Below are 18,388 nucleotides of genomic sequence, written 5' to 3'. Positions count from 1 at the left end.
TTTCTTTTCTTTTAAAGATGTATTGCTGGTAGATTGTACTGACTTATCAGAAAAGTCTCGATGAGGTCGCCACGAAGGCGTCTTTCTTCCAGAATAGTGAGGCGTAACACGTTTCGAAGAGCCTGTGGCATTTGCCTTCCTCTGAACGTTTTCAAAGTTTACGTCTTTTTGGAAATAAGGTCTCCACACTTGATATCCATATTCCAGCAGTGGCCGTATATAGGTCTCATAGATTTTAAGGTCTACTGTCAAAGAGAATTTAAGCACTACGTTTACGTCTACTGTCATCGTTTGGAATGATCTGCGTATGACATAGATAAAGGAGTTAGCTTTCTTGACTATTGTAGTGATATGATCATCCTACTTTAAATTGAATGCGATATTGACTCCAAGATCTTTTTGAATATTGACAGCGGCTAAGGTATTTCCATGCAAGTTGTATATGATTTTGGGGTTATTGTTACCAAGATGCAAAATGCTACATTTTGATGCATTCAATTTGATAATCCAATGTTTAGTCCAGGCTTGTATACGATTTAGATCTTTTTGAGGTTGTCCAGAGTTTATAAGTGGATTTGCAAACAACTTTCCATCATCAGCAAAAAACCCTCTATTCCCACCTGTTCTGTTGAGTAGTTCTGTCGGCAGAACTATTGGGATTTTTTTTACCATTAGTTCTGTGATTTATAAGACTATGCTTTACACCCTGCTTCAATCTCAGATATTCCCACCTGTTCTGTTGGCAGAACTACCGGAATTTATTTTACCATTAGTTCTGTTCACAAAATAATTCCCACCGGTTCCGTTGAATAGTTCTGTCGGCAGAACTATTGTGATTTTTTAAATACCATTAGTTCTGTTCACGAACAAACTACTTCTCTATGCAGTTTGCTATCAATTATCAAGTACTGGCCACTTGAGGTAAGTATCTATTATTTATTTGTATCCTGATGACAACGTCATGAAATTCATGTTTGAAGGGTTTTAAGAGGGCAATAATATTAATCTTATATATTGAAAAGGGTTTGTTGTTTGTTAAATGAGTGAGTTTAACATAATAAAACGCGGACGCGGCCGCATGTTGCTCGAAAATGGCTACGAATATTACCGGCTCTCTAAATATCGAAATTTACAAACGTTATGGAGATGTGCCATGTACAAGAAAACCAAATGCAATGGAACGGTTACCACTTCCGAAGTAATTACTGTTTAAATAAGTTGTGGTATGGACCTAAGTTTACACACAAGGATTTGTTTTATATTTACTGTATTTTTATTTTTTATTCTAGGATGAAAAGGAAATTGTTAAACATGTTGACCATGACAATGCCTGCATTCCTGACACAAACAAAGAAGCCATGTCCGTTATAATCCACAAAAGTGTTGATGAAATGATGATAGGCAGTGAAACCGCACCGGCAGTGTACAAGAAAACAGTAGCTGCTTTAAAAAACACGGGAATAGATCTCATTAAAGAGGTACCCAGCTTCAACCAAATTAAGTCGTCGATTTACAGAAGGAGAAATAAATTAAACGAAGTTCAGAAAATGAGCTACCTAAATGACATTGTAAATGCAGTAGAAATACCTATGCCGTTTTCTAAGTTTATGTTGGCAGATCACAACGGCGAGGACGAGGGCGTCCGTATTATAATTTTTGCCACTAAGGAAGCAAGGACTCTTTTACGAGAAAAAAATATTTTTTTTTGTAGACGGCACATTTAAAATTTGCCCGGTTCCTTTCACAGAGGTTTACACTATTCATGCAGATCTTGAAAGCTCTGAAGATACTATCAATGTGATGCCTCTAATATATGCACTTCTTAGTCACAAAACCAAGACAGCCTATACCACACTTTTCAGTCTAATAAAAACTCAGATTCCAGATTGGAAACCTCCCACTTTCATTACTGATTTCGAGGAAGCCGCCATTCAAGCCATTGCTGATGTTTTCCCAAATGCCGATCATCAGGGATGTTACTATCATTTCTCAAATAAACTGTGGAAAAATCAAAGCAATTGGGCATTAAGACAAACGCAAGAAGAGAATCGTAAGTTTGTGCAGCGTTCTTCCACTATTGCCCGAAGAACGTGTTATGGAAGGATGGGAATATGTAAAATCCCAAGTGCTCGATTTTAGTGACAGGGCCGACTTGGATAAGTTTATGAAATATATAAATTTCTGGATGAAACCTAGGCGCATCAAGTCATGGACTGCGTTTGGTCGGCGCCATCGCACAACTAATGTTGTTGAGGGCTGGCATCGTGCCATTAACGGCACGTTCAAAACCAGGCCAGCGACTGTTTTTCAATTCCTGAAAACATAGAAGAAGAGGCATCTTTTTTTTCTGTTAAAGCCATCCAAATGGCAAATGTCAAGAAAACAGCCAAACGAATGACAAATCAGCAGGTCCAAAACGACGAGATGATCAGAGTGTACCAAATGCAATTACTTAACGGTGACATAGAGATACCTTTGTTTTTAGAGAAACTACGTTAATATATTTTTTAATCCTTTACGATATCTTTGTTATTTATAAGACAAACTGCATATTTGTGACAGAACTACGTAACAACAATTGGGAATATCTGAGTTTGAACCAGGGTGTAAAGCATAGTCTTATAAATCACAGAACTAATGGTAAAAAAAATCCCAATAGTTCTGCCGACAGAACAGGTGGGAATAGAGGTTCCCATTTGTTCTGTGAACAGAACTAATGGTAAAAAAAATCCCAATAGTTCTGCCGACAGAACTACTCAACAGAACAGGTGGGAATAGAGGCAAAAAACTATTGTACTTATTATTATTATTATTATACTCTATACCGCGTGGAAATTTGTAATGCCACCTGGAGGGAAAGTACTCTAAATACTGGAGATAGAAATTTTTACTTAAAGGAAACATTATTTTTTAAAAGAAATAAAACTGCATTCATAGATTTGCGAAAATTTCTAGCAACACTGAGCAACACGCGGGAATCGAACCAGCCTTAATCTAAAAAAATGCACCCTGCACTTTTATTGCATCGATCGATAGGGTTAATTATAAGAACAAAATCTCTCTCACAAAATTGGTTAAATGAAAAACACAACCATGAAATCTTAACGTATTTTAATAAAACGAAAAAAATGGTAATCTAACTAATTAGTTGCTCGAAATGAGCTCCATTTTCTTGGATACACAAATTTAATCTTTTAACTAGTTCATTTTGAGTAACGTTTAATAACGTGTTGTAGTGAATTGTATTACAAATCGTATTCTCAACCTCAGCCTTCAACTAGTTTACACTCGCATAGGATTTAAGGTAAATTTGATTTTTAACATATCCCCACAAAAAAAAATCTAAAGGGGTGAGATTTGGTGATCTCGTAGGCCACATGATTGTGCCGTTTGTACCAATTCAAATATTAAAATGGTTACTAATGTAGGCAGTAGTGAGTCTGCTGTTGTGGGCTGGAGCGCCTTCTTGCTGCAGAATTATTCGATTTCGCTCTTCCTAGGATAAAATTTAATTTTTAGATTTAACTCATTTCTTAAGATCCAGTATTTCAAGATACTTGACTGTTGAAATGGCCCTCGTCCACGTGGACTAACACAACCATATTTCTCATAATTCCGCACCAAACGTTGAAAGAGAATCTTACTTGATTGTTAGTTTCATGAACACGAACAGGATTCACTCGAGACCAATAATGGTTATTGCGGCGGTTGTACATTAACGGCATGTACTGAAGTTGGTTTCGTCAGACCATACAATGTTACTCAAAAAATTCGGGTTACGGCCAACGTCTCATAGCCTTTGGAAATGCTTCGAAGTTTGTTAAAACATTAAGATCGAATTCGGAATAGTTCTGTTGAGGAGTTTGCCGTCACTTTTCGTAACTACCCGTATTATTTAAATTATTTACCATTCTTTGTGGCCATTTTTAGTTTAACGACTTAAACTAAAAATGGCCACCACGCTGGGCAGTTTCTACCGGAAGTGAAAAAATTCAAAATTCGAATGAACAAGATGGCCGCCATACAAATTTCAGAACCCTGTAACTCGGCAAGTATTGGAGATAGGCGGGGATCATCGACCAAATGACATAGAGGGCGGTGGGGGTCAACTGCCGGTGTAAAAATTTTTTCAAGATGGCTGACTCAAAATGGGGGCCCAAAATAAAAGTGCACGGATGCGACTGAAATTTGGCATGCGGCCGTATATGAGAGTCCACAATAGGAAACTGGGGTCAAAATTTCGATTCCTCCATTTTCCAAGATGGCCGCCATACATGTGACTTTTCTACCCTTTGGAGTCATTTTTCTCCCAGAAGAAGTGCGGGTTGGTAAAAATGATGTTTGGGTTTGATGAGTATCAGAAGGTAACGTAGTCTTCGAAACATGCTCCGCATCAGGTAGGACCCCAGCTGGACGGGCGAAGTATACGTTTTAGCCCTAAGGTCTCCAAACAAATGTTGCTCCACACCTTGGGCAGTTTTTGCCGGGAGTAAAAAAACGAAATTCGCAAAACAAAATGGCCGCCACTCCAACTCAAAGTCAAATAAAGAGAAATTATCTACTGAAATATGAAGTTCAACTCCCAATTTGTCACCAGATACAAAAAAATCCTCGTGGGCCATCTAGTTATACTCTATACATATAGCTCGATTACCACTGACTGATGTCTCCAGATATTGACATAATTGTTCTCCAAGAAGGAGCCGTGGTGGATCAAAATGATGTACGGGAGTCGTGGTCGGATGGGTCCGGTGAGTACCAGAAAAATCCGAAATCCTCAGGAAGTGGCTGCATCAGGTGGGACCCCGGCTGCGCGGCTAAAGTTTATACTCTGCTTTACCTACCGGCAGGGTCATCAAACTAAAAATGGCCGCCGCACTGGACAGTTTCTACCAGAAGGGAAAAAAATTCAAAATTCGAATAAACAAGATGGCCGCCATACAAATTTTAGAGCGTTATAGGTCGGAAGTATTGAAGATAGGCGGGGTGTGATCGTCCAAATGTCATAGAGGGCGGCGGGGGCCAACTGCCGATGACAAAATAAATCATTCAGTACTTATATCAAATAAATAAATATATTATACCTACGCATATTTAAGCTAAAATTTTTCGCAAAAGCCAAGTGCAGCGGGCCACCATGCATTTTCGAATTTTACTTTTTACAATTAGGAATCAAAATTTATTTTCGATTCTTCTAGTCTTAACCAGTCAAAGGTTGCAAGAACCACTAATCTGGATCGTATCAATCTCGTCCCTAGTGGTGATATCCGTCTATTCCGTCTGTTTTTAGTCGAATCACGTCGTAATGCGCGGCCAGCTGGTAAAACTTGAAGGTTTCTCGCCGGCAGCCCGGTCATACGGGCCTACAAAAATTACTCGAGATCACGCGTGACGTGCTGTGAAAAAAAACGCGTGTCCCGCGGCAGCCCACATGGCATGTTACAATGTTACTAAAGTTCAGGCGTGGCGTGCTGCGAAAAAAATGCGTGTCCCGTGCTGCCCATATGGCGTGATACAAAAGTTTCTTAAGACATTATGCATGGCGTGCTGCGAAAAAAATGCGTGTACCGCGCGCCACCCATATGGCCTGCTGCTTCAGAAAAATCGTTTGTTCTATGGTGCTGAGAGTGTTAAGCAGCTTGTGTGCTAGTTGGGTTGTCGTTGGTGACTGTTTGGAAATTGTGAAGTATAGGTAGGTACCCTGTTTCTGGGTTTTTAGTAACAGCTGTTTTATGACCCCGAAGTTTGTTTCGAGTAGGGATTCCGAAACCGGACCTGTTTTGAAGAACCGGGTATTTCGGTACTAGTCTTTAACGGAACCGAGAATTCCCGGTTCTTTCGATACTTCCGGTATTTGTTGTACACACGCCAGCACATCAAGCTACACATTGACGTATCTTGTTCCGTTGCACTGGAGGCTATTTTCGAACAAAAATGTGTAGTCTGATGTGCCGTTGTCCGTTCCTACTGGTATAATAAATGAAGTACTTAGTAAACAATAATACTCTATAGGTTAAGAAAGGAATAGGTTTCAAAAGTAAAAACGGTCAATAATTGAAGCTTTTTTCATTGAAAATAATGTAGTACAGTACAAGTCAGGCAACTTCGTTATTCAGCCTTCTTATTCTTGGAAATTAAAATATAAGAAATTTTTGCAATCAAAGTAACTTAAACCTCGTAGAGGAGGTTGTCTAGAGACAATATCAAATTTAAAACTATCGTTATTTAAATGATGTATACTAAAAATCACAGTTAATCATATCATATATCACATATCAGATAATAAATAAATACAACTATTAAAAATTATTATACAGTCAGCCTTTTAAACTTAAATTACTGTTTAGTGTTTTATTCTAAATAATTGAAAATTAAGAAAAAAAATATTGAAATAAAAACTTACTAAAACAAAAGAGCGATCAACGGCCTGCAAAAACTATAATTAATGGAGCGAACGTTTGTGCACTTTTATGGGGTATACCGTAAGTCAATGGGTATACCTTAGACATTTTCGCCGGAAGTAAAGATTTCCGAAATTCAAATAACGAAATAAAGATTTCCGAAATTCAAATAAACAATAAGTCCGCCATACAAATTTCAAAGCCCTCTATCACGGAAACTATCAGAGATAGATACGAGGCGCTCGAAGAAATGTCATAGAGAATAACAGTGGTCAACTGCCTGTCTGTGCCACAAAAAATTGAAGATGGCAAATTCAAAATGGCCGAAGAAAAACTTGCTACGATCCGGCTGAAAATTGACAAGTCTTTACATGTCCTTAATCTCAATTTGGCGTCAAAAGTTGGCGGCAGAAAAAATTGCTCACATCCCTTTGAAAATTGGCATGCAGAGGCCTTAAAGAGAGACTGATCAAAATTATTTTTCGCCATTTTCAAATATGTCGTCCACACAAGCGTCTTTGGGCGGCAGATAAAAATTTGTTCTAATCCGACTGAAAACCGGCAAGTGAGGATCTCCTTGGATTTTTAATAGTAATTTGCGATCAAAATTATTTTGTTGCCTTTTTCAATATGCAATAGGCTGCCATAGAAGTGTTTATTGTCAGCAAAAAAAAATGGTCTAATCCGACTGAAAATCGGCATGAGGGGTTCTATAAGGCTTTTTGATCGTAATTTGATCTCACAATGTTTTTTTGCCATTTTTCAACATGACTGCCATACAAGCGAAAGTGCCCAGGCCGTAAGCCGAGGTTCCACGGAGGGCGAAGCCCGAACCGTCCGCATGCCACCGTACGTAGATAGTATACGGAGGCTCTTTCAACGATTACAATATCCCACAATTGTTCAAAATGTGAAGCGTACTTCCCGATGTAGTGGAAATGGGATATTTATAGCGTTGTTGTATCTCGATCGTCTCTCAGTTAGATTCCTTTTTCCTTGAAGCTATGCCAAAGAGAAGTATTTAGGGAAAAAATGCCAGACAATCAACTAAATTTCTGCTCAAATTAGGGAATTTCCTGTATTATAAATACCAGAATAATGATAACTCTGAGGGCAATACCCAGAATACCTAGACCGAACCAACTTAGAAATGTTCGTTTCCTATTTTGACCCAAATCGGGAATCGAATCTGGAACCTCCTCATCAAGCGCCCATAATACTAACCGCTGTGCCACCGAAGCACAACCCGTAATCTGAACCCGACCAAACGCTGCAGGCCGAACCCAACCCCGCCGTGGATGGGGTACGGGCACAGACATAGATATGTCTGTGGGTACAGGGCTCGTATATTTATGTACGTACACAACTTACTGTAGTAACAGAATCAAAACAGCAGTATGAGCATTTGCTAGGTATTTGGTTTAGTTATTGCATTAGAAAGTTCGGAATAAATGTGTACTTTCTTTGATTTGTGAAATTAATAAAACGAGTAAGATTTTCACTATCAGTAAAGTTAATTATCCACTAATTGCCAACTCAAATAGCTAGTAAGGCAATGAAACGACTTGGCAACCTAGCAAGTGTCAAATACATGCTTGAATTTGTTAGAATGATATTTAAAAGATTTTTAGTTGGTCACGAATCAAACAAGGTTGCCTTACCAAGTAAGTTCTAAATCTACGAAATCTCTAACCAATTGTAAAATTTTGAAGCAGCTGTTACCGCCATAGATTTAGCGAGTACTTACTATACGAGTAGTGTTCCGTTAAAAATGATTTTAAAAAAATTGTCCTCTACTAGGTTTTGCTCTGGAGCAGTGGTAATCTTGACGTACTCAGCGGCACTTTATTTAGTTCTTCAGACAATAACATTTTATTTCGATAAAGGCGACAACCATCAACCATTTTAACTGTATTAGGCATAAACAGAATATACAACGGTGTTATGTCCATAAAAGGAACTATGCTACAAAGATGAAAAACATAAATGAGCTACCTATACTTACCATAGTTACTGGCAGTACATCATAGAATCTGGTCCTCTCTCAGCATATTATATAATGACCACCTACGAGAGCCCATGATGGTATGGGAGAATTCTTTTTCAGTTTTGTATATTTGGTCGTAAACAACTCTAGCATCCATCCCAATACTAGAATGAACCTTGTCTAAGCACGTGGGTGTCTAAGCACTTGGGTGCTAGAGTTGATTGTTCAATACACCGGAAACTAGCTCGGTCTACTGGAATTAATTTTCTATTTAAAGTTTGGATTTTTTGCGTTATCACGCGGCAATTGTTGTTGCGCCTTGGGGAACACCTGCAGTAATTTCTATCTCTTTCTAATTGACGTTACACATTGGCTATCGCTTTTAAGCGTCCCTGAACAATTGTATTTATATCTGTATCGATAAATAGTTTTTAAGAATAGTTTCTCCGGACTTAAACTGGGTTACTCGTAAGTACAGATACCTTGTCCTAATGACATACCTTTCTAACATTAGGTTGCGTTCCTTCCAATCGAAAACTGCTGTTTTGCAATAGGGATCTACTCTTTTTAAAAATAATGATTCTATAGGAAAAAAATGATAAGCAACGAAATGCTCAATTTCGTATTACGGTAGGTGTGGTGCCAGGCTCATTGCATTGATCTGTAAGGGCGCGTGTCCACGCTAAGAAAACTTGCCGGGTCTTTACAAGAATTCGTGTCATTTTTACACACGAGCTGTGTACACTGCTTCAGCGCCCGACAAGATAAAAATTTTGTCTACCCCCGACACGACGCGCTCTGCCGCTATTGTATGAGGCGGGGTGAGATGCATTGTCATTAGACGAACGTTTATGCGCGTGGACGGGTGTTACTTAGTCAACATAAACAACAACATATTTCTTCCCACAGTCGGTAGTAAAACGACAGCTACCCGGAAGACTCGTAATGCACTGACACATTTTATACTCGTCTGCCCGAAAGCCTTCGCATCGGGTACATAGTCATCATTTTCTCGTCTGCAACAGACACGACATGTTTTCGTGGCTAAATGCGACAAAGTTCTTGTCGTGTACAAGACCGTTCTCATCTTTTCTGTAGCAGACACGTCGAATTTCTTAGCGTGTACACGCGCTCTGGGCCTGTTAAAACTGAAAATTGGTTATTACTTTATATATTAATAACTCTATGGTGTAATTGTCAAAGCTTTCACAAGTGTCCTTCACAATAAAGTATTTATTATATTAAATTAATAAATTATATTAAAGTATTTATTATAGTATTAGCTGTATGCATATAATTGAGAGAATAATTCTAAACCTTGACACTTTGGACAGCTTACATAGCAAGCGCCATGAAGTCTGTAATACCTATATACATAGGTCAATGTATGTACATACAAAGAATATATTCCTAGATCTCAAGTGTAAAGCTTTATGAACTTTGACCATACATAGGTATTTCATAAAGTATTGAATGTTTCTGGACAATGTAGGGATGACCCGCTATATAGGCTTTAAAAAATACGAAAACTGCACCTGTCTTTCTCTTAAAAGTTAATTAAATAATGCATGGTGAGTTAGCTAAATAGTAGGTAAACAATGGCATATCGATGCCTTACTTTCTCAACTCTCACTCTCTTACCTTTTATAATAATAATAACAATAAGGTAGTTTAAATTGCGGGTTACACTGTTATTTAAGAAATTCCAGGTTGACGTAAATCAATCTAGAGTTAAGTGTATTATTTTATTACTGTCATTAAATAAAATAATGATAAGTTTTTAGTGCATACTCCTTTTTTATACTAATAGAATTCCCAACCCGAATAGAAACAAACCGAAGATAAATAAGCATTATAAACTATTTAAATAGAGGATTAAAAATCTGGTCCTCTCTGAGCATATTTAGACAGTGACCATCTACGAGCGCCCAATATGGTATGGGAGATTTTTTTTTCAGTTTTGGATATTTGGTTTGTACCTTGGTCAACAATTCTGGCATCCAGCCCAAAACCAGAAAGAACCTGGTCTTCATCTATTTTGTCGAGCACTTGGGTGCTACGAGTTGATTGTTCAATACACCTAGAACAAGCTCTGTCTACTAGTATCATTTTTCTAGTTAAAGTTTGGATTTCTTGCGTCGTAATACGGCAATTGTTGCGCCTTGGGGAACACTTGCAGTAATTTCCATCTCTCTTTCTAATTGACGTTACACATTGGCTATCGCTTGTAAGCGTCTCCGAAGGATTTGTATTTATAGCTGCATCGAAGAATAGTTTTTTGAGAACAGTTTCTCTGGACCTAAACTGGTTTACAACGGCGTGCCTTTTATCACTTGACTTTGAAGCAAGTGGAACCAGCTTATTTATAACTTTCTCTTTCTCAATGACTACAGATCTTGTTGGTTTCTTATGACAGATGAGGCTTGGCTGATGCAAAGAAGTTGTAATCCCTACGCTTTCGGTAGATGCTTTGCAAGCTGGGTCTACTATTTCTGCATAAAATTTTTGGGCCACGGTAGACATTATTGGTGCTGGAGCCTTGGGTAACTACATGACTATTAGATAATTAATTATATTTTCCTTGCATGGATAATTGTATGCTTCAGATTATTACTTCTCGCTATTAATCGTATTTTTTGAATAATGTCATATTTGGCGGACGGAATTGCTTTGACAACAACAGCCATTGATTGACCCGTACCTGTAGGTCAATGACAAGAACTGGAAATAGAGGATGGAAAAAAATCAATCAACTTCAACTTTTGTATCTATGGCTCCGTCGTTTTACATTTTTTTCCATCCTCTACAGGTTTTGCGCGACCATTTCACCAACGTTAGGGTTGAAAGAAACAATCGATGTAAAGTGCCTGACAAGTTCCTGAGTGCCAATGGCATGACATGTAACCTTATACCGCATTTACTCTGTCGTGCTCGCTATTCGCATCGCCACTCATCGAAACAATCGACGAAACATTCGTGTCGAGTGGCTGAGACGCGTTCTCACATTCGTGCGCGTGGCGATGCGAATAGCGATGCGATACACGACACGCATATGTAAACGGTCAGCTCGTTATTGGCGTCGCGACTCGCATCACCATTCGTGCGAACACGTCGTGAGCGGTTTTTCGAGCACGAATCAAAAGACAAGAGTATTTTTTTAAATAAAGGTGTACTTTTATCTGAGAGAAAAGTATACAAACTACAATCATTAATAAATATAAAACTCTTGGTATTTTATGGCAAGTATCCATATAATTTTCGTAAATATTTATACCATGCATTTTCATTAAAATGTATACAAAAGAAAAGTTCTCGGACAACACTCAAATGGGGTAATTATAATTGGTCTCAATTTCAATAGCAGATTCTGACTAAAATTTAATAAATTACGTGGTTTTCAAAGTGGTTACATAATAATGGTGATAAAATCACAATCCTAATTTAAAAAATTGCAAATGCTGTGTAATAATTTTTACGAAAATGATATGGATAAAACACCGAGTGTATATTTATCACTGATTGTTTACTTTTCTCTGAAATAAAAGTAGACTTTAAAAAATCCATGACATGATTTACTACATACTTTTGAACAGAACACAAAGTAGGTACTTGTTTTTGGAATATCTAATATTTACACACATTCGAAAATTAACAAACATTTACATTTCATTGCACGCGACACCTACGTATATACAATGGTATAAAAATACTTACATTATCTTCAGTCTCTAGACATTACGAGGTACCTACTATTTGTTCACAAACTAGTAATATATACTACTACGTTTATTTGTTTGCCTGAAGTGGGACGAATAAGTAGTGTTGCCACCTAGCCCAAGGAGGAAATAGTTAAATGAGTTAAAGTTCAGTAAAAACGTTGCTAGATTCCAAGGAATTAATTCTGGGTAAAGTTGCCTAAAGTGGCTAAACAAAAACATAATTATGAGATTGCGTTTTTAAATACATATTTTTATTAATTTTATAAATCATAAATCGAAAAAATAATCAAATCGTTATCATCTTGTGGTATTGAAGGTTAAGATTTATTTTCCTTTTTTTTTCATATTGTTACATTTCTTAATAACAAAAAAAAAAGAGGAGCTAAAAGATTGAGCTATCAAATACTTTGTAAATCTGAATATCTATATTGCTAAAAACTGGTTATAGTGGCAACACTGCGAATACACAGTGTGAGTGATTCGCTCTGGGCCTTTTGGAGGGAAAAGTGTCGTTTTTATTTTGACTTTCAATTATTTTGTGAAATCTAGTTTAAAGTGGAATAGGATAGTGCTATTGTGCTTTAATCGAAGATTAAAACGCGAAATTATACGAATCTCGAACTAAAATACCCGTATCGGCCCGTTCTAAGGAATCCCGAGTCAAGCCAAGCACGCCGCCTCAAATTGCCTATCCTCTTTGTGGTGGCCATATTTGCAGAAATATAATTTTATTAAACGTTTATGTTTTCATGGCTTTGTTTCCATGGCCAGCAATTATTAAAAAAAAACAGTGTAAGTTACACAACTCACAAACCACTAATGGTGTAACTTCGCGCCGCCACTCGTGCCTAACTTAGCGCGACGAGTGGCGATGCGAGTCGCGACACGAATAACGAGCTGACCGTTTACATAATATCTTATGAGTGTTCGTGTATCGCATCGCTATTTGCATCGCCACTCGCACGAATGTGAGAATGTGGCATTAGAGGATGGAAAATGAAACATAGTTGTCTATGGATATGAATGACCGCACCGCCAATCCATAGATGGACGTTTATTACAAAGCACATGGCACCTTAGAATAATAACGCATAGAAACCTAGCCCGCACACGCTAAGTGAGGCAAGTTAGAGGCTTCCCAGACGGCCTACACGAGCGGGCGGGCTGTCAGTGCTCAAGGTCAAATTGCACCGCAAATAGCTCCAAAATTTTTGCTAAAAATGACGAAATGTGCGGCAAATGGGTGTAAAAATAGAACAGGCAAACATCAAATAGACACTAACATCACATTCCACAAGGAAGTAACGCGTTTCAACTTGTATTTTTATATAAATATTCACTAAAACCGAAAATTAATTTCGTTGCAACAAGACACGAAAATGTTGCAAAGTAACGGATTTCTTTCTCCCGATTTTGCTATTCTGTTTCAAAATAATTATATTACGTAATTTTTTCAAAATACGCAATATCGCGATGGCTGCAAATTTTTTTTTATTCTAATGTAAGTGTGCATTTGACCTCCATTTCTGCAAGTTAAATACGTACAAATGTTGTTTACAAAGAGCAACCCCCACAGTTTCTTGCTCATACTTCTCGGGGGAATCTGCCTTACGAATGAGCGGTAGAGTTTAACCAATGTGACGATTTCTTGTGTAATAATGCTTACTTATGAAATAAAGATTATTTTGATTTTGATTCTGGGTATCGTTTACGGGGTATATGGGGGTGCTCATTACGAATATAGTACTTATTTCTAAATCCAAGATGGCGGACATAATTTTAAAAAAAGTGCAATATGGGTATCCTTTTCGAGATATTTGGGGATGCTCATTACGCATATGGCACTAATTTCTAAATCCAAGATGGCGGGCGCGATTTTTCGAATAATGGCAAGTTGGGTATCGTTTTCGAGATATTTGGGGGTGCTCATTGCGAATATAGCACTTATTTGTAAATCCAAGATGGCGGACACGATTTTTCAAAAAATGCTATATGGGTATCCTTTTCGAGGTATTTGGGGATTCTCAATTCGAATATGGCACTCATTTCTAAATCCAAGATGGCGGGCACGATTTTTCGAATAATTGCAAGTTAGGTATCGTTTTCGAGATATTTGGGAATGTTCAATACAAATATGGCACTCATTTCTAAATCCAAGATCGCAAACACGACAGTTCAAACAAAAGCAATATTCGTAATGAGCACCCCCAAATACCTCGAAAACGATACCCAACTTGCCATTATTTGAAAAATCGTGCCCGCCATCTTGGATTTATAAATAGTGCTATATTCACATTGAGCATCCCCAAATACCTCGAAAATGATACCCATATAGCATTTTTTTGAAAAATCGTGCCCGCCATCTTGGATTTAGAAATGAGTGCCATATTCGTAATGAGCACCCCCAAATACCTCGAAAATGATACCCATTTTGCATTTATTTGAAAACTTGTGTCCGCCATCTTGGATTTAGAAATAAATGCTATATTTGTAATGAGCACCCCCAAATACCTTGAAAACGATACCCAACTTGCCATTATTTGAAAAATCGTGCCCGCCATCTTGGATTTAGAAATATGTGCTATATTCGGAATGAGCAGCCCCAAATAACTTGAAAACGACACCCAACTTGCCATTATTCGAAAAATCGTGCCCGCCATCTTGGATTTAGAAATGAGTGCCATATTCGTAATGAGCACCCCCAAACACCTCGAAAATGATACCCATTTTGCATTTATTTGAAAACTCGTGTCCGTCATCTTGGATTTAGAAATAAATGCTATATTTGTAATGAGTACCCCCAAATACCTTGAAAATGATACCCAACTTGCCATTATTCGAAAAATCGTGCCCGCCATCTTGGATTTAGAAATGAGTGCCATATTCGTAATGAGCATCCCCAAATACCTCGAAAAGGATACCCATACAGCATTTTTTGAAAAATCGTGTCCGCCATCTTGGATTTACAAATAAGTGCTATATTCGTTTTTCATCGACAAAACCGAGCATATCTGTAGGTACCTGATCGACATTGTCGATCGACAATAACGATCGACAAAATCGAGCACATCTGTAGGCACCTGATCGACAATGTCGGGCAAATCTGTAGGCACCTTTAACTTTATGATGAGTTAAGCAAGATACAATTTCCCCACTTTTGAGGGAAATGTTATTCCATGGCATCATTATTTGTATATTTGTTGCGTGCCGACGAGCGTAGTTACAAGTTGCTTACGCCTACATGAATTTGGTTTTTGCCTCACTTGTGACAGTTCGTTTGATATGAAACTATCATTCTATGCCATTGACTTACAAATAAATGGACGACGGGTCTAATACAAAAACCACGAAAAAAATGTCCCAAGTCAACCTATTCGAAATTTAAATTGTAATATCATCGCAGTATCGCGCTGTCAGTCGAACAAATGAAGACTAAAGCGGAGTTTGGCGCTCTGTATACGATTTTACCGCTTTACAAGTGCGGACAGTTTTTAGCGCAGACCCGACGTCCATATAATTGTAAGTCAATGTTCTATGCGTTATTATTCTAAGCATGGCACCTACACGTAGTTAGTGCTCACTACAATAAGTCGTCTGTGGGCACATACAAAGACCCCGGCTTGGCGTCGCCACGCATTAGCGCGTAATTAGTGCCCAATTACACGAGGGGAAAGATTTCGCGCGGCGACTGCTCAGTTACCACGACTTATCTGAATTATACAACCGCGCGACGGTCGCGTAGATTAAATTCAAGCCAGCCTAGCCTGCGTGCCCGGGACGCTCATTTAAGTTAAAACGTTAAATATAAACAAATAGAGCGTATTTTGCTATGAGAGTTAGACACACGCGGACTTCGCTCAGCGCGGCAACCTCACGCCGCCGCCGCGCCGCGCGGGGTTAACGCGATGACATTCGCATCTTTCTAATTTGTGGACATTAGTGTCGAATAATACAAGCAAAAAATGCACTTTGGGGTCGTTTTCAGATAACCTCCAAAATTGTGTCCCTTTCAATAACTTTTATGTTATTACATGAATGCTAAGCATTATTTATTTAATATGATTGCTTGCTTACTTAGTCTTTGTTATACATAAAAAGACTATTTTACTACGTCACAGTAATAAATAAAAATTAAAAATGTGGGCAATTTCTCATTCGTGGAAGCTGGTTCCACGTCGCCCTAATTTTAAGAAAAGAAGAAAAAAATTAAACACTCGTGGAAATCGCAACATTTTCCATCGAGGATAAACTCTAATAACTTACACGTCGAATACATACCGTAACTTTCCAATTTATTATAAACACACATGTTTTCTTGGCAATACAAAATGTGTTTCCATTTTTCTTATCATTAGTGTCAATTCAACTAAAAGCCTCCTAATAACAAAAGTTCATACCGCATCACCTTCACCCTTCGCACTCGTGAGAAGGGGCTCCTGTCGGATTGGAATGTACACAGTGATGTAACCTGTGCATCTCCGTTTTAGCAAATAATCGACTTAAATACCAATTTCAGCGCTAGTGACTAAATCATTCTCATTCATGTAAAGCAATCTATTTAAATAAGTATTAAGTAATGGTTTTACAAACTTTATTGTACATCAATTAGCAAAGGGAACTTTAATATCCATGCACTTTTACGACGGTCCAACATAAAAGCAGTATTTTACACTTTTGACGATTAAAAATGTATTCAAAAAACATTATTATCGCTCTCATTCTTGTTTACTTTTAAGTCAAAAAGTTACTTTAAGCCAAACATTTACTTGAAATATAACAATTAGATAGTGATAGTGGCGGTGATGACGGTGGTGACGATGACGATTGTAGTGATGATGACGATGATTGTGATGATGATGTGAATGGTAATGATGCTGATGATAATGGTGATCATGATGATGATGTTGAAGGTGGTGATGTTGATATATTGATGTACAACAAAGTTTATATGACATTAACAAAATACTTATTTAGATTTATTTATTAATCACATATACATAGATAGATGGTCTTTTTTTTTTTTTTTTTTTTTTTTTTTTTTGACTCGACAAAATGACTGCACCGCGCCTGATGGAAAGTGCGAATACAGTCCAGAGATGAGAGTAACGGATGGAAAACACAAATATCTTCACTCCGTCACTATCATTTTGCCGGTCTGGCCAAATGCTTCTTCACACTACGTTTGAAGGACCCGATGTTATAGAGGGGAGGGAATACATGCGCCGGGAGTTGGTTCCACAATTTGATGGTTCGGCATAAGAACGAATTGCCAAACTTTTTAGTGCGGGACGGTATTGAACTGACCGTCCAACTGTGGCAACGCAGTCCGGCACGGGTGGTCCGCTGATGGAAAGGAGAGGAAGGGATAAGGTTGAATAACTCTTCAGAGCACTCACCGTGGTACAGGCGATAGAATACGCTAAGAGACGCTATATCTCTGCGAAGCTGTAACGACTCCGCATGCTCAGTTACATGAGGATTGTTGACAACACGGAAGGCGTAGCGCTGCAGTCCATCTAGGGCATCGAGCAAGTACTTGGCAGAGCCGTCCCAAAGGTGCGAACAGTACTCCATGCTGCTTCGGACCTGAGCTTTATACAACAGGTATCGCAGCTCTGGAGTAAAAAATCGGTGTACCTTGTTCAGGATGCCAAGCTTGCGCGACGCGGTACAGATGACGCTCTCTATATAGTCTTTGTTGCTCATGTCCTTCCGGATGCTCATCCCCAGCAGGCTGAGCTTGTCCTGCAGCGTCAGCGTTGTACCCTGAAGATGGGGAAGTGGAAGGAATGGGGATTTTTTGGAACTGAACGCGCATACCTGGGTTTTCTTGGCGTTGAACTCAACCAAGTTTCGGGAGCCCCACGACGATATATGTTCCAAAACATGGTTGAGCTCAGCGACAAGTTTTTCCCGGTTTCTCTCAGGGTCCTCCCGGCTGCTTGACGGTTACTTATAATAGCAACCGTGCACTGTGCTATCATCTGCATAGCAAAGAATGTTGCCAAAAGGCAACAAGTCATTGATATGCAGAAGGAACAGCGTGGGCGACAGCACGGAGCCCTGTGGCACCCCAGCATTAACTGTCACGAGCCGCGAAGTGCCTCCGTCAACAAGGACACGCAATCTTCGCTCGCGCAGAAAGCCGGAGATCCACTCACAAAGGCGGCCGGGAAGACCATATGCCGGAAGCTTGGAGAGGAGACCACGGTGCCAGACCCGATCAAAGGCCTTAGCAATATCCAGACTTATCGCTAAGGTTTCGCCCTGTTTGTCGATAG

The sequence above is a fragment of the Hyposmocoma kahamanoa genome, unplaced genomic scaffold, assembly GCF_003589595.1.
Source record: "Hyposmocoma kahamanoa isolate Upper Pololo Valley unplaced genomic scaffold, ASM358959v1 100021, whole genome shotgun sequence".
NCBI lineage: Eukaryota > Metazoa > Arthropoda > Insecta > Lepidoptera > Cosmopterigidae > Hyposmocoma > Hyposmocoma kahamanoa.
Note: the sequence above shows the minus strand (reverse complement) of the source record.